This window comes from Hyperolius riggenbachi, chromosome 7 (assembly GCF_040937935.1).
Source record: "Hyperolius riggenbachi isolate aHypRig1 chromosome 7, aHypRig1.pri, whole genome shotgun sequence".
Taxonomy (NCBI): Eukaryota; Metazoa; Chordata; class Amphibia; order Anura; family Hyperoliidae; genus Hyperolius; species Hyperolius riggenbachi.
The window spans coordinates 213,822,864-213,845,751 of record NC_090652.1 but is presented as its reverse complement, the minus strand read 5'-3'; the positions used below and the strand labels follow the sequence as shown (position 1 = coordinate 213,845,751).

At 44.3% G+C, this 22,888-nt stretch overlaps 1 protein-coding gene across 2 annotated transcripts in view; it reads right to left on the bottom strand.

The window, feature by feature from the left end:
- CFLAR (CASP8 and FADD like apoptosis regulator) overlaps window positions 1–21,825 on the bottom strand; it is a 94,230-nt gene extending 72,405 nt beyond the window's left edge. Inside the window, exon 1 of one of the 2 annotated variants that reach the window (XM_068245151.1) lies at window positions 21,747–21,825. The gene's annotated coding sequence lies outside the window, so the exon portion shown is untranslated. Of the gene's footprint in view, window positions 1–7,202; window positions 7,593–21,746 lie in introns of those variants that run through there. The other variant, XM_068245147.1, reaches the window with a different exon arrangement.
- Window positions 21,826–22,888: the final 1,063 nt, after the last annotated feature.

The following is a 22,888-nucleotide window of genomic DNA, read 5'->3' as shown; positions in this document are numbered from 1 at the left end:
ATCCCCTACTTGCACCTCTGAAACTGTGGAAATCCTTGGCAGGTTTTGGTGCGCCGTATCAATTGTTATGTATAGAGTGCTTGGGGGGCCCGATGTAAAACTTGCACCGGGGACCACAGCTCCTTAGCTACGCCACTGGTGGGTGCCAGTTGCAGGAAAGCCTAACAGCCGTTTTGCATGTGGCACTTCACCCGAGGCTGTAGTTTGACACACTAATAAATGCACATTGGCAATGCCAACCACTCTTTATTTTTACATAGTTACATAGTTATTTGGGTTGAAAAAAAAACATACGTCCATCGAGTTCAACCAGAAAATAAAGTACAACACCAGCCTGCTCCCTCAAATATCCCTGTTGATCCAGAGGAAGGTGAAAAACCCCTACAAGGCACGGTCCAATTAGCCCCAAAAGGGAAAACAAATCATTCCCGACTCCAGATGGCAATCAGATAAAATCCCTGGATCAACATCACTGGGCATTACCTAGTAATTATAGTCACGGATGTCTTTCAATGCAAGGAAAGCATCTAAGCCTCCATTAAATGCAGATATAGAATTTGCCATAACTACTTCCTATGGCAATGCATTCCACATCTTAATCACTCTTACTGTAAAGAACCCTTTCCTAAATAAATGTCTAAAATGTTTTTCCCCCATGCGCAGATCATGTCCCCTAGTCCTTTGTGAAAGCCTAGGAACAAAAAACTCATCCACCAAAGCTTTTATATTGCCCTCTGATGTATTTATACATGTTAATTAGATCCCCTCTAAGGCGTCTTTTCTCCACACTAAATAAACCCAGTTTAGCAAGCCTTTCTTGGTAAGTGAGACCTTCCATCCCACGTATCAATTTTGTTGCTCGTCTCTGCACCTGCTCTAAAACTGCAATATCTTTCCTGTAATGTGGTGCCCAGAACTGAATTCCATATTCCAGATGTGGCCTTACTAGACAGTTAAACAGGGGCAATATCATGCTAGCATCTCGAGTTTTTATTTCCCTTTTAATGCATCCCAAAATCTTATTTGCTTTAGCTGCAGCAGCTTGGCATTGAATACGATTATTTAACTTGTTGTCGATGAATACTCCTAAGTCCTTCTCCAAGTTTGTATCCCATTTATTTTCTATGGTGCTAGACCATTGAACTTCATCTGCCATTTATGTGCCCATATAGCCATCCTATCCAGATTTACGTTTTGGATTTGTAAAGTTATCACAGCAGTAGTATTGAGTCAGTGTTCTCCCCAGGCTTTTTTAGCCGGGTGCTCCACCCAGCTAGTTTTGGTGAGCACCCGGCTGTCATCAGCTTACCTCCTCCTTTTCTTTAAGAAGAGTTGTGCAAAGAAGTGCCAGCCCTGCATTCTCTAATCTTCGTCCCACCCGGCTACTTTTTCATGCCACCCGGCTGGGGAGAACACTGTGAGTAATGATATCCATCAGTTAAAGCAGGAAGTTTGGTATCGTACTGACTGAAGACGTCCTGCTAAGTTATCACACGGAAACATATCTGAATGTTAATGTGAAATGTTTCTCCTCTTACATATATCTACCAATGTGCGGCCAATATTACTTACCAAGCTGAATGAGTTTCTTAAAAAAAATAAAATAATTCCCCTCTCTGTACCCCTACAGACACATATACTGAAAAGGGGGTGAGGTCATAAAATTCTGACAACTCCACATCCATCACAGCCACATTTGATTCAATAAACTTGTCTACTAAGTTTTCAAACACGTTTTCTCATCATGTCTATGAAATACCCTTTCAACACATCGCATGTAAAAAAAAAAAGGACTAAAAAGTTGATCATAGAAGTAATTCTTGAACTTAATTTACGATACCTTCTGAATACTCTTGTTTTATGCCGGGGGCTGAAAGGGTACTTTATTGGTAAGCTGTAAAGCCATTTACTGTAAGAAAACTCAGAAGAAAACCAAGCCCCAGCCATTGCATTGGAGTGTGACTGATACATTAGTCCAAGCTCACACTAAATCCAGGCTCCATGAAGCTTGCCCCCTACAATCAGCACAAATAAATATTCCATCATGTTTTGTTAGAGCTACATTTGTGCGGCAAAAATTAAAGGACAACTATCAAAGTTAACTAAAATTCTAAATGCCACATATTTATCCAGTAATTACTAGCAAAGAGCAATACAAAGGCTTTTTTCCATCATTTCATGTTTTATGCGAATATGACATTTACATGCTGTGGGCATTACTATAGAGCAGTGTTTCTCAACATTTTTTTGGTATGTACCCCTTTTAAAACCCTGGACTCACCAAGTACCCCCTAGCATGGTAAACAATATCACACGTACCCCTTGACAAATATATATTTAATCGTAGTACATTATAATTGGTTCTAAACAATTTCCAAGCATTTACTATTGCTTTTAATTAGCTAAAATACTAATTTAGTGCTGTTTAACCATTTAAGGACCGCAGTGATTGAAATCTACGCCCTGTTTTGGTGGGCTTTTGGCTGGGTTTGAGCGGCGCGATCGGCGGGTAGCTGCGGAGACAGCGGATGCGCGCTGCGGACAGTGATTGAAATCTACGCCCTGTTTTGGTGGGCTTTTGGCTGGCAGGGCGTAGATTTCAATCACTGTCCGCAGCGCGCATCCGCCGTCTCCGCAGCTACCCGCCGATCGCGCCGCTCAAACCCGACGATTCTCGCCGCATCTCACAGGCTCTGCCTGTCTCTATGACGGCAGAGTCATGTGAGCCGGTCAGGAGCCGATTTCATTGGCTCCTGGCCCTGTCTTTCAATGTAAGCTGTTCCCATTGGCTTACATTGAAAAACAGGGTCAGGAGCCAATGAAAGCGGCTCCTGACCGGCTCACATGACTCTGCCGTCATAGAGACAGGCAGAGTCTATCTCCTGGGGGTCCCGGCGATGACGGCGGTTGCGACGGGTATGTGCTGCGATTCGTCGGGATTCTGTCGGGATTGGACCAGCGGTCTCTGGTCCTTAAGTGCCCAGAGACCGCTGGTCCTTAAGTGGTTAAATAAGATTTATAATTTTCTAAAACTCTAAATTTGTTATTTTTGGTTGAGTATATCAAGCCCGAGTACCCCCTGAAACCATCATAAGTACCCCTGGGGTACGCGTACCACACGTTGAGAACCTATGCTATAGAGCACTGTGTCCAGCACATTCAGCATACAGAAACAATCTTTACTGGCTGTAATACTGTGAATGATAGAAAGCAGAAAAAGCTTCAAATGTGTGTAAATAATCACCAGCTGCAGCTCTGTGCGTCTGATTCTGATTCTGTCTCTCTCTCTCTCTCTGCCTCCCAGTGTAAAGTAAACAGTTTACAGCCAGGAAGATCTCATTCTGAATGGGGGGGGCATTCAAGGAAAAAGTACAGGTCCTTCTTTACAGATCCTTCTCTATATCTAAAAATCCCTCAGCTGTTCTCATATGATCTGTGAGAAAGCAGGCAGGGCAGAAACAAACAGTAAATCATTCCTCTGCGAATAGTGACAGAGAAGTGTAACCTAGCTACATGGTACAGCTCTAGCCCGATGCCGATACAAATCGTTTCAAATAGCTGGTAAACAAGGCATTTTTTCACATAGGCTGTGATGAGAGACCTATGAAAAGCTTTCTAGTGTTGCTGACTAAAAGCTCTATAGGTATGTGAGGTTTACAGAAGAACAGTTTCTTTGGTAGTTCTTTAAGATTTGTGCTGCTTACTTTTGAAGATAATAGAAATTATTTTTGCCCAGACAATAACATCTCTGCACAAACGCCTAAGGACATGAAACTGGTACGGTTCAATAGTGCGGTTCTTGTGCTCATTTGTGTTGCAAAATCATCATTCTATCTTTTATAGTTTTTGAGATACTCAGGTTTGTATAAAAAAAGTCAAAAGTTAACCCAGTCTTTGCAATGTTGAAGGGGGCTGAGTAACTCTTTTTTCTGACTTTTTTTTTACTCTAATAAAAATGTGAATATCCCAAAAACTATAAAATACAAAATTATGATTTTTGCAGCAAAAATGAACACCAACACAGCACTAACCAACCATACCAGTTTCCAGGGGCATAGCAATAGCCGCAGCAGCCATAGCAGGTGATATGGGGCCCTGGAGCATAGGGGGCCCAGGTGGTACTTAATGTATTCACCATTAGGGGTGAGCCTATTAACACAGCTGTATACGATTCTGTCCGCTTTTCAGCATCTGCTACATTGATGTGTCACTGAAAAGCGGACACAACTGCGTGAGTGGGCTCAGGCCCTTAACTTTCATGTGCTTCTCCACCCTCTGACCATGAATTATGTGCAGAGTTGATTGAGAATGTAAAGTGCCCAATTAACTCCTAGACATAGGGTAGGGGCAGGTGGCATTGCTTAAGAGTACCTACACCAGAAGGCCCCAAGAAAGTTTTGCTATGGGGCCCCATGATCTCTAGCTACGCCACTGCAGCCAGTTTCATATCTCTATGCTGTTGTATGGGGCTGATGTTAGGGCTCAAACTCACTAGAAGCCTTTTCTAAGTGCTAGTGATTTTAAAAAGCTCTTGCTAATGCAATGCTATGGGGGCCCTTTTCCACCTGCAGTCGCTAGCGTTCACGCTGAACGCTAGCGATTGCTGAATCGCAAAACCGGCGATTCCCCGACGTTTTGCGGCCGCGATTTTGCTATGCTATGCACTGCATAGCAAAATCGCGGCAAATATCGCTCCGCCTCGCGTTCGGGTAAAAAACGAATCGCGGTAGTGGAAATGACCTACCGCGATTCCTATGTTAAAAAGCAAACCGTAGCGATTGTAAAATCGCTAGCGGTTTGCGACTTTGCGATTCAGCCAGCGCAAACGCGCTGGTGGAAAAGGGCCCTGGGAGGTTTTTTTTATAAAATCACATCGCAGGTGCAGGGGTGTCCAACTCAAATAAAAAAGTGGGCCAATAATTGTACCCTGGGACCTAGTCGCAGGCCAACCTCAATGTCTACTGGCCACCTCCCTCCCTTATAAAGTTCCTAGGTGTTCTAGGGCTTCCCTGGTGTTTAGTGCTTTCCCCCTCGCTACCCTATATGGTTTCCCAGGTGTTCTAGGGCTTCACCTCCAATATAGCTTCCCTGGTGGTCTAGATTAGGCAAAACATAATGCAAAGTGGGAAAACCACTTGAGGGCCAAATTTAATGGCTCTGAGGGCCAGATTTGGCCCGCAGGCCAGAGTTTGACATGTGTGCTCTAATGGGATCACACCAATAGCATTACATTGGCAAGAGCTTTTCAAATCGCTCAGAAAAGCGCTCCTAGTGGGTTCCAGGCCTCAATGGACACAAATGTAGCACTAACCAAACATGATGGAATTTTTATATGTGCTGATTGTAGGGGGGGCAGCTTCACAGAGCTCACATGAGTACGGATTTCAAACTGGCTTCTCGCAGCAAGAGGCACATCATAACACAAAGTATCTCATTGCCTGTTATTTCTAAGGGGGGTGTAACATGTGCGTTGTCTGGTAGTGCACAGCTCAGCTAATTTTATTACGAGGGAACCTAAGGCTTGGTTTCGATTTGCGGATAGAAATTTTTGCCACAGAGTGGGGAGGACAATTCTGGATCAGCTCAGCTTTGTTTTACCATCGCATTAGCATCCAGGGGTGGACGTGTTGCACCATAGTTGGCTATGGGCAAAACATTTGCTTGTCCGAAAAAAAAAAATGCCGGGTCTACGTTGTTTTGTTATTTTTTACATTAGGATCCTCTTCCTTCACTGAGCTTGCAAAAATGTACCTGGCAGATGCGTAAAAACAAGAATGCAGCACAACAGACGGTAAAAGTCGCAGCATACATTATGCAAGTGTTGTGTCGCAGTCAATGAAAAAGCATTCTTCACTGCAACTGTTAAAGAGACTCCGTAACAAAAATTGCATCCTGTTTTTTATCATCCTACAAGTTCCAAAAGCTATTCTAATGTGTTCTGGCTAACTGCAGCACTTTCTACTATCACTGTCTCTGTAATAAATCAACTTATCTCTCTCTTGTCAGACTTGTCAGCCTGTGTCTGGAAGGCTGCCAAGTTCTTCAGTGTTGTGGTTCTGCTATGAACTCACCTTTCCAGGCCCCTCTCTGCACACTGCCTGTGTGTTATTTAGATTAGAGCAGCTTCTCTCTTCTCGCTTATCTTTTACAAGCTGGATAAATCGTCCTCTGAGCTGGCTGGGCTTTCACATACTGAGGAATTACAAACAAGGGCAAAGCTGTTTGCAGGAAGAAAAGAGCAGCCTGAAACTTCAGTGCATGGGGGAAAGAAACACACAAATGATCTCTTGAGATTCAAAAGGAAGGGTGTATACAGCCTGCTTGTGTATGGATGTATTTTCTATGTGTGGACATACTGTACATCAACCTACTTCCTGTTTTGGTGGCCATTTTGTTTGTTTACAAACAAACTTTTTAAAACTGTTTTTAACCACTTTTAATGCGGCGAGGAGCGGCGAAATTGTGACAGAGGGTAATAGGAGATGTCCCCTAACGCACTGGTATGTTTACTTTTGAGCGATTTTAACAATACAGATTCTCTTTAACATGCGCGTTATGTGGTAACGCATTGCATTGGATCACATCGCACCAGATGCACTCTGAATGTCACAGATTTACAATTGCAGTGCAATACTGTGCATTATATCGCACCACAATGCTGTGAACTTAGCCTTTGACAACTATGCTTTCATGTGGGCCTGAAAAGCAAACATCACTCAGTGTGAACAGGCAGCATGTCCTTTTATCTTTCAAAACAAGCAGCTGCTGTACTAAACTGCAACTTGTGTTTGTTCTTTCCACGCCCACATTACAATGAATATGATTAGTGCACTCAGTGATGGCGTACATGTGATCGTAGCAGGACAAAAGCCTTCAGAACGTCCTGTGATAGGAAATTAGGAATACTGCGTGTCACAAGTCACAACCACAGACATTACTTCCTGGATTACTCATGCAGTCATAAACACTACTTATACTATACATGTAAAAAAAAAAAGCACAGTATTTCTTCATCTCCTTATAAGCTCTACATGTGCTGATACTAGAAGACCTGCGTGGTGCCTGCGGTTGCACACTACACAATAGAGCAGCGTATTATGCTGTGTATGCAACCTGCCGGATGACAGCAATGCCTATATGTGTTCTACTATAGCTGTGCATGAACCTAACGTGTGGGAACCGCAGAACAGAAATCCTCTCACCAGCTCATTGCGGAAGATTAGTAAGTCCCTCACTCGCTCGGCTCGGCAAGCAGCGCAGACATCTCCAGCTTCTTCCTGTGAACTTTAGCAGGGAGTGGCAGACACAGCATTTCCTTGTTTAAACGAAAACGATACGTAGCATGGAGAGTACAGCTTCTGTTCCGTCCATGCAAGAAGCCTAGCGGTGAGGTGACGCATGTGATGGGAATTGCCTGTATTATTTCATTTAGTACAGACACAGCGCAGTGACGTATGGAAAGTTGAAAAATTGCTGGGGGTGTTACAGAAACAGTTGGGGATTTGTGAATGAAAACTGTGGGGGGATGGATTTACAGGAATGTGAAACAAACTATGTGAGGTGGGAGCGCAGGCTCTCCACTCTCCAGAGCTGGTGATGCAATACATACATGGATAAACAACTTTCCACACAGCTCCCAACTGTCTCCTTTTCAGAGGGACAGTCCCTCTTTTGGAGCTAAATCCATCTGGACCCATGTACAGATCTATGTAATTATATATAGATATTTCTACAAAAAATTGTGTTTGACTCTGAGGGCTTGATCACACTGCAGGCGTATTCAGGTTTTTTTTTTTTACACGCAGGCGATTTTTGAAATCGCCCACCAAACGCTTGTGCAATGATTGTCTATGAGAAGGTTCATATCAGCGCGGTCGTGCTCTGTCCGTTCAGTAAAGCAGTGCGTGGACCATTTTTGTGGCAATTCCGCCTCAATGGAAAGTATAGGAGAAACGCAAAACGCTCACAAAATCGCTTTGTGTAGCTATTGCGTTCACCTTTTTAAGCATAAATACATTGTATTTATTATTTTCCGGGTCAAAGAGTTCACTTCCCCACTTGCGTCAGGGAGTGAATTACAAAACCGCTTGGAAAAAACGCTTAGAAAACCACTAAGCACAAAAATGAATCGCCCACCCAAGCGCTGGGAATCAGAAAAAAAGACGCCTCAAAAAATGCCCAACGCGGACGGACACGCGAACGGAAACGCAATGTGAACAAGGCCTTAATGTTATTTCCTTAATATAAATTGATATCTTCCTTATTTTTAAATGTTACATCGAAGGAGAGCTAATGATGATAGAGGACCAGTGTGGTCTAAATTATAAAACTGCCTCTTTTGCTTCTGAATTCTTCCTGATATTAGTGATCAGTGGTGTGAAATGGGGGTGTGCCTTAAGGCTAATTTCACACCAGGACGTTGCGTTAGAGGAGGCGTTAAGGTCGCATAACGTCCCCCTAACTCAACGCCTGGTGGTGCTGGATCTGGACGTCAGAGTGAGCCGCGTTGTGCAGCTCACTCTGGCGTCAGTGATGCCGTGATGCGCACTCTTGTGCGCATGCGGCATCACGTGGTCCCGCCGGCCAATCGCCGCACAGAGCGGCTGCTCCAGGAAGTAAACACTGCACGTCATAACGTGCAGTGCATATTAATTAGCCATGTGCCTGGCCGCTCTCCGCTCCTCCCCAACATTACTGAGCATGTGCAAGCAGTCTAACGCGGCTCAGCCGCGTCCAATGTACTGCATGCAGTACGTTGTCTTGTGACGCAGCGTTACAATGTAACGCAACGTCCGCACTGTGAACAGCCCCATTGATTTTTCATTACTGTGCGGTGGGCTGCGTTACAGGCTGCACTAACGTGCGCCTGTAACGTCCCACTGTGAAACCAGCCTTAGACACACGATACAATAAAATTATCCAATTTTACGGCATCTCCCGAAAAAAACGAAAGCTTTTTTTTTTCATTCGACTGAAAAATCCAATCGGATTTCCCGTTTTTGTTTTTTTTATCGATCCGGAATTCTGGAAATTTACAATCCGTCAGAAAAATTGATTGCAATTCTTGAATCAAACAGATATTTAAAAAATGGTATGATGTGTGGCCACCTTTAAAGAGACACTAAACGAGTAAAAAACTCGCTTCTTCTCTTATATTCAGCAGGGGCATGTGTGCCCCTGCTAAACCGCCGCTATCCTGCCGCACAATGGGGGTCCCTTACCCCCCCAATTCCCCCCCTGCAAAATCTACGACCAACTTGGTCGTAGATTTTGCTGCTCCTAGAGGCAGGGCTAACGGCTGCAGCCCTGCCTCACAGCGCGTCTATCAGCGGCGCATCGCCGCCTCTCCCCCGCCCCTCTCAGTGAAGGAAGACTGAGAGGGGCGGGGGAGAGGCGGAGATACGCGCTGACAGACGCGCGTGAGGCAGGGCTGCAGCGGTTAGTCCTGCCTCAATGCGGAAGAGATCCCCGGCGAGGACGGAGGGTATTTGGGTGTAAGGGACCCCCCTTGTGCGGCGCAATAGCGGCGGTTTAGCAGGGGCACACATGCCCCTGCTGAATATAAGAGAAGAAGCGAGTTTTATACTCGCTTCAGATTCTCTTTAAAGTGTCTCTCTTTCTTATCTCAAAATTTTGGGAGATGACGGATGTGCCTGCTCTCTTTGCCAAGCCATCTGTAGCAAGAATTATATGGCGGTTACCTTATTTGTTTCCTTTTAAACAATACCAGTTGCCTGGCAGCCCTGCTGATCTATTTGTCTACAACAGTGTCTGAATCACACCAGAAACAAACATGCAGCTAATCTTCTCAGATCTGACAATCAATGGTGGGCTTTAAGGTGGCCATACACTTAAGGTGCATACACACACACTACTATAAGGAACGACGAGTCCGTCGGACCCTCCTGCTGGGCGGGCGGGCGTTCCAGCGATAGAAGAGTGTGTGTACAGTCTGTCTGCAGACTGATAACACTGTTTCTGAACGATCCACTCAGCGGATTGCTCAGAAACAGCCTTTTCAGTCTGCAGACAAACTGTACAGACGCTCTACTATCGCTGGAACGCCCGCCCAGCGGGAGGGTCCGACGGACCCGTTGCTCCTGCAAATAGAGTGTGTGTACGCACCTTTACAGATTTGCAGCAGATTCAGCCATCAGATAGATTTCTGTCAGATGCCTATCAGGTCAAATCTGATAGGAATGTATCTGATGTGTGCCACACAGTAGGAATCGAATTTCAATAGATTTCAGAATTAAATCTATTGAAATTCGATCGAAATGCAGTGTTGCACCATTCAATTCAATGCAACCTTGCTGGCAGCCGATCGACCCAGATTTTCTGTCCGGACTGATTGACCAAATTGATCGAAATCTGTCGGAATTCGATCGGTCTGTTGATCGATCATGCTTTCTGCTGCATCAAATTCTAGCCGATTCGATCAAAACGGTCGAATCGGCCGTTGATCAATGGCTAAAGTCGACCAGTGTATGGGCCCCATTAGAGTAGTTTACTAAAATTTGGAATTCAAATGAAGTCTAATGACTTCACGTGTGACCACAGGCAGCGGGGAGTCAACTTACCCAGACGTCTTAGGGGACGTCTGCGTTCCATTAGGCGTCATAGGTGAAATGACTCACTACCGCGCTTCCTCTTTCCGGCTTCAAAGAGGAAGCACGGTAGTGAGTCATGGAACGCGGCTTTCATTACGCCTATGACGTGTAATGGAACGCAGACGCCCCTGAAGACTTCTGGGTAAGTTAACTCCCTGCTGCCTGTGGTCACACGTGAAGTCATTAGACTTCATTTGAATTCTGAATTCGAGTAGTAAACTACTCGAAAGATCACCACTGCTGACAATGTCAGAATCACCTGATCTGCTTATGCTTTGTAATGATCCGCTCAGCTGCCTGCGCAGGCAGGCAGCTTTTTGACCACTGTTCAGGTCTGCATTCTGCAGGTCTCTGGAAAAGAGACCTTTTGTCAGTTTTGCAGCTTGCTGCTGCTGAGGAATTTGCATACGTTTGTCATGCAAATTGCCTAGCCACATCCTTTGTAGGCTTGCTCTATAAATACCATGTGATTTCACAGTACGTCGCTGGTCATAAGGGTTTGTCCTGTGAAACACTCCTGGAGTGTCAGCCATGCTTATTGTTTGAAGATTAGGTTAGAGTAATTCCTGGGACTGCACTAGGCATCCTTGCTAGAGCAGTCAGGATTGTATTATTTGTATTGCCTGTTCTGTCTGTCTGTGGGGTGCTAACCAGAGCAGCGGTTGTTACTGGTAGGCCCTTCTGTTCATCTGTCTGTCGTGCTTGGATCACACTAGCCTCTAGTGGTAGCGGCTGTGAGTCCTTCTGATCTACAACTCTCTTGCTGTACTTGGATCGCACTTGCTCTGGCGGAAAGAGCAGTGGATCCAGCTCGCTCTGTTTCTATACTTGGATCACACTCGCTCTGGCGGAAAGAGCAGTGGATCCTGCTAAACTCTCTTGCTATACTTGGATCACACTAGCTCTGGCAGAAAGAGCAGTGGATCCTGCTAAGCTCTCTTGCTATACTTGGATCACACTAGCTCTGGCAGAAAGAGCAGTGGATCCTGCTAGCTCTGTTGCCTTACTTGGATCACACTCGCTCTGGCGGAAAGAGCAGTGGATCGTATCTGTCACTTATTCCTGTTTTCATGTATCTGTCTTGTCTGATACGAACGCTTGCTGGAGGCTCGGTGAGGTAACCCGTTAAGCAAGCGCTCGCGTCCTCTGTTTCATGTTTGTCTGTCGGTGGTTAGTTAGGTGTGCTTGTCTCTGTTGTGCTTAACACGTGGAGACCGCGCTGTAAACGCGTTCGCTGTTGCGAATGAGTGCGGTGTTCGCGTTTAGTTAGCGTTTGTTATTTTCCTTAACTTCTCATTGTATGATTTGCTGTGCCGTTGCTACTCTCATGCCCTGTCTTGCTTTAGCCTTGTGTCACCTCTGGCAATCCCATCTCTCGCGATTGCGTTCCTACTTCGTATCTGCTGTTGTGTGTGCACCGTCGCGGGTTGGCGACTAGATTGGTGCACACACATACAATCTGTCCATGTGCTCATTCTCATTCGCAATCACTTCTCTTGCGATTGCGTTCTCACTTGGTTTCCTCTGTTGTGTGTCCACCGTCGCAGGTTCGCGGCTAGATTGGTGGACATATATACATTCCTCATCTGTGCTTATTCGGTCTTGTGTTGCTGTTAGCAATCAACATCTCTTGCGATTGCCTTCTCACCTGAACTTCATGGTTGTGTGTTCATCGTCGCAGGGTGGCTACTAGATTGGTGGACACACATACCCTCTGTCGCTTTGCTCTCTCTCTTTCAGGGCTATCTTGTCCTGCGTTTCTTCCCTTCGTACAATTCATGTCTGGCGTCTGTGGCAGGGGATCTGTTCCTCTGCACTCCACAGCTCCATCTGCCAACAGGAATTTCCCTCTACAGGTGCGTTGCACCTTTTGCTGGGTTCTCTCAAATTATACGCTTGTGGAGGATTTCCGCAGTGTCAGCGCACATCCTGTGCGCTGACCACGGAGAGAATTCCACAATCGTTACATGCTTGTTCAGGGGTTGCGGCTAAAAGGATTAAAGGGAGAGGGTCAGCAGGATAGCCAGGCAACTGGTATTGCTTAAAAGCAAGTAAATATGGCAGCCACCATATCCATCTCACTTCAGGTGTCCTTTAAGGTCTTGGGCCAACTAGAACATCTTTTTGGAAACCACAAAACATTCGCAATTTCCAAATCACGGAAGTACCATGCTTTTAAAGAGATTCCTGCAGTGATCACAATTTGGCTCTGAAGCCATTATATGTGATCACTGTGATCACTCCCAAGATGCTGCATGCAGAGCTTTGTGATGAGGAAACACCCTCATACGGTTCCAATGTTGCTGTGCTTTGCCGTTCGCCGGCAATTGGAAAGCGTTGCAAAAGCGTTGCCAGGAGGCTCTAGGCCTCACACTAAACTCCCTCATAACTTCCATCTTTTTGAGATCAGAAAGAGGGACACTTAAGCCACACAACTAACCACTCCCCCAACACACCCCTATTCACGCATACAATAAACATTTCATAGGAACAATGTTGTTTTACAACTCAAACCCCACTGGTCTTTTCTATCCTGGTTTATTTTTCTTAATATTAAGTTAAAATAGGAAATATATCATTTTAATGGATGGGGATAAAGTTTAGAGTCAATTAAACACATTTTTTCAGTAGAAAAGTACATGTATTTACATAGATTTCTACATGAGTCCTGGAAGAGGGACAGATGAGGAAGAAAGAGGTTTCCAAAGAGGGACTGTCCCTCCAAAAGAGGGACAGTTGGGAGCTATGTTCCCTCTCTCCTTTGCCTAATACCAACCTCTTTTGCCTATGCATGTAGGCTGCTTTGATGTGTAAGCTAAAATGTTAGTTCACCTGCCATTTTTTTCTTCTTATTTTTCAGGGATCTATTGCCATGAATTTTGTCTGATACATCAACCTTTCTTCAATTTCATCAATCAGAAGGACAATCAGTGATGCTGAAAAATATGTTGCAATGAGCAGGTTTTTTGCTCCACGTGAAGCTGAGCTCACCTGCATATTTAAATTAAATATTTGCATGGGGCTAATCGGCAATAGCCCACAAGGTCTGCACACTGTGAATCAGGATCCAGCCTTCATTGTTCTATTATACACACATCACAATCTGTCGATAATATGGTTATCGATAAATTGTGATGTGTATAATAAGTAGCTGGCGGCAGGAGAACGGAGGATCGTGAAGGACTGGCGCAGAACACGACGGCTGCTAGAGGCTTAAGGAAGCCCCAGGTCAGTGTTTTTTGTTTTTAAGGGATTTACAGTTCCGCTTTAAAGGGAAGGTTCAGGGAGGGATGTAAAAAAAATAAAAATGAATATCCACTTACCTGGTGCTTCCTCCAGCCCGTGGCAGGCAGGAGATGCCCTCGCCGCCGCTCCGCAGGCTCCCGGTGGTCTCCGGTGGCCGACCGGACCTGACTAGGCCGACTGCCAGGTCGGGCTCTTCTGCGCTCCAAGGCCCGGCACTTCTGCGTCCCACGCGGGCGCGATGACGTCATCGGACGTCCGCCGGGCTGTACTGCGCAGGCGCAGTAGTTCTGGCCAAATCAAATATCACACCTCATTGAACAACACCTACTAGCTATCAGGGAGTATAAAATATGGTTTATTTGGGGACTTTTTATTTTAAAGATGGCGTTCCATAATCATATTTTGGGTCACCAGGGCCATCAAATTATCAAGAATAAAGAACTCCTTGGACTTCCAGTTGGATGTGATAATATAGTGGGCTGCCATAAGAATATGCAGGATTATCTCTGTGAAAATGTTCAATCTCCTCAAAATCAATCAATAAAATAACTAACTGCGGTGAAATTGTGAAGGTTGAGCAATAGAGCATTTTAATCATTGTCCCTATATCTGTCCAAAAGTAAGATACTAATGGGCATTCCCAGAACATGTGGACCAGCATACCAATAAACATATCACACTTCCAGCAAATATCCGACTTAGAGGAGGAAAACTTAGCCATTTTCCTGGGTGTAATGTACCAACGATAAAATATTTTTTTTGAAATTGCTCCCAATAGGAATTTCATTTAGAGTATTGCAGAAGTAGTTTATTCGCGCGGAGTATCTGTTGTATTGGGATAGATACCTTGAGATTGCAAGACCACATCTGCATATATTTCTGTAATGGAGAGCGATTAGACGATAGAAGGTAAGTGTACCATATACCTGTTCCTCCTGTAGGGATTTGTTTGGAAGGAAACAGTGTCATAATATGAACATTAATATCTGGGATAAATGCTTTTTTTGAACTTGAGATTGAACATTTTATAGTAAGTAAAATAGTAGGAGCTCTGTAACGTAAACTGAGTTTGGAGTTCTTGGAAGGAATTAATACCGTCCCTTAATAGGTAATTAAGGGAAAGGATACCCTGTGTTTGCCAACCTAAAAATGAGACTTCAGTAATCAACAGTTGTATGGTAGTAAGAGGTATTTGAGGAGTAAGGGAGTTCCCAAACTTGGGAGGGTGAAAGAGTAGATTTAATGGTAGGGCAGACAGAAGCAGGGAATCTATGGCCTATGAGGGTGCTAGATAAGACAGCATGCCATTTCTAAGTTAGTGGCATGATAGTATATTTCAATATCTGGAAGTCCCTTCCCCCCCTAATTTTTTTTTTTTTGAAGAAGAACCATAGTATTATATGCTACTCTTATTTCCTCCTCCATACAAATTGACTAATCAATTTCTTAAAATCATTCAAATAAGATTTATATAGCAGGATATTCAATGTCCTGAACACGTATAGAATCTTTGGCAGTAGGAACATTTTAAAAGTTACAATCCTCCCAGACCATGAAAGTGTAAATTTTGCCAACGCTTGGGATTCTTTCCTGACATTTGCTAAAAAGGTAACATAATTATCAGTGTTGCCAACTCATCCCTTTAATTACTGACACATCTAAGTTATACAGGTTCTGGGGCTATTTGCACATAATCAGTGCCTTAACTGCATTTACTTAACCACAAAACCTGTATAATTCATATGTGTCAGTAATTAAAGGGATGAGTTGGCAACACTGATAATTATATTTACAGAGATCACTAGCATGATGTGGGAGATGAAGGCACAAATATTGTACGGAAGATTCTGACAATGGAAAAGGATAGTAGGACTTGTGTAAAGCTTTTGAATCCGGTGGGATATTGAAGCCTAGCATATACGATTTTTTTTTTTTATTCAGCTTATGTAACACAGCTGGTAGGGAAATTAAATGTTTGGTGAGTATTACGGCCACATCATTTGCAAACAGGCTGAATGTGAGTAGCAACTGTTTGAGCAACAGTTTCCCTTAATAGGACAAATATAATTCGGGAAATGGGGCACCATTAGTAACAAATCCCTCTGATAAAAAGACAGCTGCATTCACTTTTGCCAATGGTAAGGAGTATAACGCCATAATTGTCGTGATGATCAGGCCTGTAAACCAGAAATGTAAAGGATCTCATCAAAGCTTAGATCTACTGTATCTATTTCCCCTAAGGGCTCTGTTCTCACTATGGTGATTAGTGGGTGATAAATTATGAACCCCAGAAGCGGCAGCCTTATGATAGACACGTAGAAACATCTACCTGACAGGAAATGCATTTAAACTTTCACAAATACCAATCCCCTGCAGCCCTCTGGCCTACCAATACATATGTTAATTGATGACATGTATTAGGCTGTTATTGACCTGTGTGAGGCTAGCATAAATGAACTATCAATCTGACATAAATCTATCTTGAATGGGCTCCCAACAGAAGGGATCAAGAGTCTTCTCTCTTCTTAGATAAGTATATAACTTTTTTTCAGTGGCTACAGGAATGTTTTAAGTTATCTGTCTAGCACTGTGTAAATTAGCTGATAAACTCTAAACCACAACTTTTTGACGTAACAACAAACATGCCTGTGGAAAAACATTTTTGGAATTTTTTTCGTAAAGTTGGTCAGAATTTTTTCATCATAGACAAACAATCAAAAGATTAAGGTAAGGAACACACTTGCAGAGCTGTTTTTCCCTGTGATTCCCAAATTTCCATCCGGTGTTGCGTTCCGCGATCGTTTGCGGCGGCATATACTGTATGTAAACGCATACATCGTGCGGGAAAAAGCGGAAAACGGTGCGGTTTAGAAAACGCAAAAAACGCAAAGTGGGAAAGAACGGTTGTGGCGGGTGTTTCCTGTGCAAGGATATTGACTTCGTTAGCCTGTAGAATTGTGCGAGATTTGCCATCCAAATGCGTCTAGTGTGTTTCCTGCCATAAAGGGATATTATCGATTAAAGTGTAACTGTCGGGCATAAAATCAAAAATAAATTATTTATTTTTATCTGGTAAACAAGTAATACGGATGCTAACCAGGCAATCCAAAAGTTAAAATCTCTATTACTTTTCTTGTTTATAAATGATCATTCTTCAGTTTACCTGACTCTTATTTGGTACATTGCCGCACAAAGGAAGTTGCAGGGCATGCTGGGTTGTCTTTATGCTTTTTTATTTCCCCTCAGACATAACTAATGTACAGAAGCAAAAAAGGACAACCCAGCATTCCCTGCAACTTCCTTTGTGCGGCAACGTACCAAATAAGAGTCAGGTAAACTGGAGCACATCCTGTCCCACCTGGGCAAACCAGACAAACCAGACTCTTATGCCAGACTACTCCTCCTCGACTTCAGCTCCGCTTTCAATACCATCAGCCCCAACATCCTTTATGACAAGCTGATCCAACTCAACCTGCACCCCTCCATCTGCACATGGCTGAAAGACTTCCTCTCCAACAGAACCCAAGTGGTGAAGCTTGACTCCCTTTTCTCACGTGCGCAAACCACAAACACAGGTGCCCCCCAAGGCTGTGTCCTCTCCCCGATTTTGTTCTCCCTATATACAAACTCCTGCACATCACAGTCTGACTCAGTGAAAGTGATTAAATTCGAGGACGATACCACCATCATAGGCCTCATGGACAAGAGCGGCGAACAAGCCTACCACCAGGAGATAGAAAGGACCTGCAACTGGTGCCAGGCCAACAAGCTTGTCCTCAATGCAGCTAAAACTGTTGAACTAACCATTGATTTTATAAAAAAAAAAAAAAAAACCTGTCCTCCCACCGGTGCTCATTGAGGGCTCTGAGGTCTCCACGGTCCCCAGCGCTCGCCTCCTAGGCACCACCATCTCTAGTGATCTAAGGTGGGATGGAAACTCCTCCAGACTGCAAAAAAAGGCCCAACAACTGCTGTTCTTTCTGCGTCAGCTAAAAAAGTTTGGCATGTCCCGCGCCCTTCTGACCCGTTTCTACTCCTCCACCATCGAGTCGGTACTCTGCTCCTCCATCATTGTGTGGTACCCCGGGGCTTCCGCCAGGGACAAACACAAACTACAGAGAGTTATCAAATCTGCAGAGAGGATCATCGGTACCTCCCTGCCATCCCTAGAGCTCCTGCACCATTCCAGACTGCTGTCCAGAGAAACCAGGATTGCAAAAGATCACTCCCACCCTGGCAACCGTTACCTCAATCTTCTCCCACTGGGGCGCCGCCTCAGAACTATCTCCACCGAGACCTGCAGACACAGGAACTCTTTCTTCCCCCAAGCTGTCCAGGCCCTCAACTCAGCGGCCCTCTTCACCATCCCTGAGACACGCTAACTGCTATCGGGGCTGCGCCGCGTACTGCATACTGCATCGTTAACAGAGCGGGCAGTCGTACAAAGCAGAGGTCGGCAACGGAGCGGGTAGTCAGACAGGCAGAGATCAGCATTCAGAAGACAAACAGGCAGACACTAGATTAGGTCACGGGAGTACAACTCACAAACTAGCTGCAATACTACAGCACTGGAGAGTGGCACTCTCCAGGCTTAAATAGGCCGTTTGGCGCCAGTGCGCAGCGCGTCACACCATGCAAACTCAACAGGCAGTAAACATGCATAAAACAGAATCCCTTACACGCGCGCACAGCGCTACACCAGCAGCTTTCGCCACCAACGGCGCGCAGAACGCCAACGCCCTACGCAGGCGAACTGCACCCGGAGACCTGCCAGCATCCGTATGTGCCAGCCGCCGACCCTGGACAGGTAACTGACCGTGACAAGAAGAGAGCTGCTTGCCTTTTACAAGCTGGATAAATCGTCCTCTGTTTTGCTGTGAAAGGAGCTGGCCTGTCACGTGAGGAATTACAGACATCGCAGAGCTGTCTGCAGGAAGAAACAATCAGCCTGTCACTCTTCAGTGGATGATAGCTTCAGGGGGAAGGTAAACACACAAATGATCTCTTGAGATTCGAAAGGAAGGGTGTATACAGCCTGCTTGAGTATGGATGTATTTCCTATGTGTGGACATACTGTACATCAACCTACTTCCGGCTTTGGTGGCCATTTTGTTTATTTATAAACAAACTTTTTAAAACTGTTTTTGACTACTGTTAATGTGGCGGGGAGTGACGAAATTGTGACAGAGGGGAATAGGAGATGTCCTCTAACGTACTGGTATGTTTACTTTTGTGCGATTTTAACAATACAGATTCTCTTTAATATTACACTGTTCTTAGCATGTCAGATTGCAGAGATTCATACCTCTGCAAATGAGACATTCCAAACATAGCTTAAATCTGCACACAATGGGCTTGATTCACAAAACAGTGCTAACTGTTAGCACGGCCCTTATCGCGCGAATTTTCGCATTGCACGCGGTCGCGAATTTTCGCGCGAAATGATAACGTTTTCGCGCGCAGACGCGAATTTTACCGCGAAATCGATATCGTTTTCGCGCGAAAATTCACATTTGCGCGCAATGCGAAAATTCACGCGAAAACGCCCGTGCTAACAGTTAGCACTCTTTTGTGAATCAAGCCCAATGAATTAAAGCTTTTGCCTCTGCTATTTAACATGAATAGTAGGGAAATGTTTACAGAGCTACCTAGACATTATTTGTACATTGTCATTTTAGAACACTTGGGTATTGAGAGTGTTCCTTTAAAAAAAAATTAAAAAAAAATTGCATTTGATTTTTCCATGCAATCAATGTTTTATTCGACAATTTAACCTTGTGGTTGAATCATGTATGGTCACCTTATGAATGTCCATGAAATCTGTCAAAATTTGCAACTACAAAAGCAAAAAGTTCCCGTCTTTAACCTCCTGAGCGTTATGCCACTCAGGAGGTTTTCCAGTTAGAGTCCCCCTGAAGATTGTAAAAGATTTCTTGCCCCCACAAGCTGTAGCTAGCACAAGGCTAGCTAGCATAAGCAGCCGGCACCCTCCGATCGCCGCCGCTCCCCCGATTATACTTTACCCAGTCTGGATCCAGCGATCAGTGCAGCCTCCCCGCACAGCTCTGGTCATCACTATGGGGAGGATCACACATGATGTCATGACGTCGCCATTTTAAGTGGCTGGATCGGGGGATCAGCGGCGATCGGAGGATGCCGGGCACTTGGACTAGCTAGCCTAGTGCTAGCTACAGCTTGTGGGGCCATTACATCTTTTACAATCTTTTCGGGAGAATTGTAATTCAAGGAAGTGGTATGCCCGACACCATGTCAGGCATACCACTAAGGAGGTTAATATCTTATTTATGAAGTGTCCATATATAATTCGGTGCTGTACAATAAATTAGTAAGGGGTGTAGACTGAAAACAACATTTGACTCAGAGGGGGGGAAGTGGACATTCCCTATGAAGCATACAAAATCTGCCAGACGTTCAGTTAGTCCTGCTACAACCACATCTCTAACCCATTCCATAAATGCATGTGAAACAGCTGGCCACATTTACAGTGGGGCATTGCTGTGTGATGTAACGGAGGCAATTACAGGTACCGTAAATCCTCAGTAACATACTGCAGTTGTAGGTCTATGCGATGTTCAGAGTGTATCCAATGCGATGGGATCCAACAGACTACAGTGTCCCAACACAGAGTATTGAGCGTGTTACTGGATAATGCATGTATAAACAGTGGTGATACATCATATTTTTCATTGGATGTATGCAATGCAACATGCGTATTAGATGCAGAGCGACTTTTCACCTCCTTTGAGTTACAATCCTGTATTTACAGGGAATGCAATGCAGCTGCCACTGTGAACTTAGCTTAAAGGACCTCTGTCGCGAAAATCTTAAAATTTGAAATAAATGTAAACATATACAAATAAGAAGTACATTTCTCCCAGAGTAAAATGAGCCATAAATTACACTTCTCCTAGGTTGCTGTCACTTATAGTAAGTAGTAGAAATCTAACATTACCAATAGATTTTGGACTAGCCCATCTTCTCATGGGGGAGGGGGGTTCTCAGGGTTTTCTTTATTTTTAAAAGCACTTAGTGAATGGCAGTTGCTCCATCCAACTGCCAAAAAGGTGTGCAGCGAGCAGGGAAGCTGGCCAGCATCTTTGTATAAATCTTTTCCAGGGAATGTATTTATAAAGAATAAAGTTCATGCTGAGAATGCCCTATGGAGAGATGGACTAGCCCATAATCTGTTGGTAATGTCAGATTTCTAATACTGTGAGTGACAGCAACATAGGAGAAAAGTAATTTATGGCTCATTTTACTCTGGAAGAAATTAACTTCTTATTTGTATGTGTTTTACATTTTAAGATTTTCGCGACAGTTCCTCTTTAACCTCCTTGGCGGTTATCCCGAGCTCAGCTCGGGGTAACCTGCGTAGGAGGATTTCTCAGGCCCCGCTGGGCGGATTTTCAAATTTTTTTTATTGCACGCAGCTAGCACTTTGCTAGCTGCATGCATTTATCGATCTCCGCCATTCGCCGCTACCCACCGCGCCGCCCCCGCCCCACTCCAGACCCCTTGCACAGCCTGGCCAATCAGTGCCAGGCAGCGCTGAGGGGTGGATCGGGATTCCCTCTGACGTCCATGACGTCGGTGACGTCATCCCGCCCCGTCGCCATGGCGACCGGGGAAGCCCAGCAGGAAATCCCGTTCTGAACGGGATTTCCTGCTTACTCTGATCGCCAGAGGCGATCGGAGTGGGTGGGGGGATGCCGCTGCTCAGCGGCTATCATGTTGCGAGCCCTGGGCTCGCTACATGATTTGAAAAAAAAAAAAGTGCTGTGCTGCCCCCTTGCCGCAGGAATTGGACCGGCAAAGGGGTTAAACAGTATGCCCTCAGGTATTAAAGAATCTAGACATGCAGTACAGTACCTTAATTGCAGAATCCAAACAGATGGTCAGTATGTCCAGGTGGCAGGAGATCTGACTAATGAGTAAACTATTAGGGAATTGTCACACTAAGATCTTCAATAGCGTATTTTATCATAGAGGAAGTGACTCCAGAAAGGGGAAGGTACACTGCACTAGTACAAGCAATATGTGTACTGACAAACGTCACATGTCACCAAACCAGAAATACCAATCTGACCTGTCATGAATGATATGTAATTACAGTTTATACTCACTATGCTGATCAAATGAAAACTTGTAGACAGTCAATTAAAATGAGAGAAAATATCAGTCCACTAACATCTATCGTATAGACATAATAGAGGTTCTTGATAAAATCTGTTATTTGGTTTGATGTCACTATTTTCCATTTTTTTCAGCTTTAGTAATAATACCGCTTTATAAGTACTTTATTAAAGCCCAAGTTTCAGGTCTGTCTTTTTCATTTTACATGTATTTGATATAGCATTACATTTTAATTCATTATACAAATAAAGATTTTGTTTATAAAAAATGCAGATTTTGCTAAATAAAAAAAAAATACATGTTGCACCAATTAATAGATCCTCACGAGTTACTTAGTGACCTACTGTCTGCTCATTCCCTTAGGCTATGTTCACATTATAAATCGCCAGCGCTATCGCAAGCGCTGAACGATTTATTGAGAGTTTTCTCAGCACTTTTCCCTGCGCTTGCTTTTGCAGAGTGATTCGTTTTTTTCACTTCCTTCATAGAAGCATTTCATGTATTTCTTCATAGAAGCATTCTGGAAATCGCTATACAAAGCGCTTTGCTATTTCCCTATGCCTTCCATTGAGCCAAAGTGCTCAGAAAAAGGTACAGGCAGCGCTTTAGTGAGCCGATCGCAATGGAACTGCTCATATGTGAACACTCTCATAGGGAATCATTGCACAAGCGCTTTTAGGGTGATTTCTAAAATCGCCAGCGCTTAAAAAAAATACCCAAATGCTCATAGCGAGAAGAAGCCCTTATACCCCCCAGTCAGTATGACACTTCCTCACTACTGGAGACTGGAGGCTATGATCATTCAGTAGGAAGGTATGACATCAGCTGACATAGCTTACGCTTCCTTATGCAAGCTCAGGTGATTAACCCTTTTAACT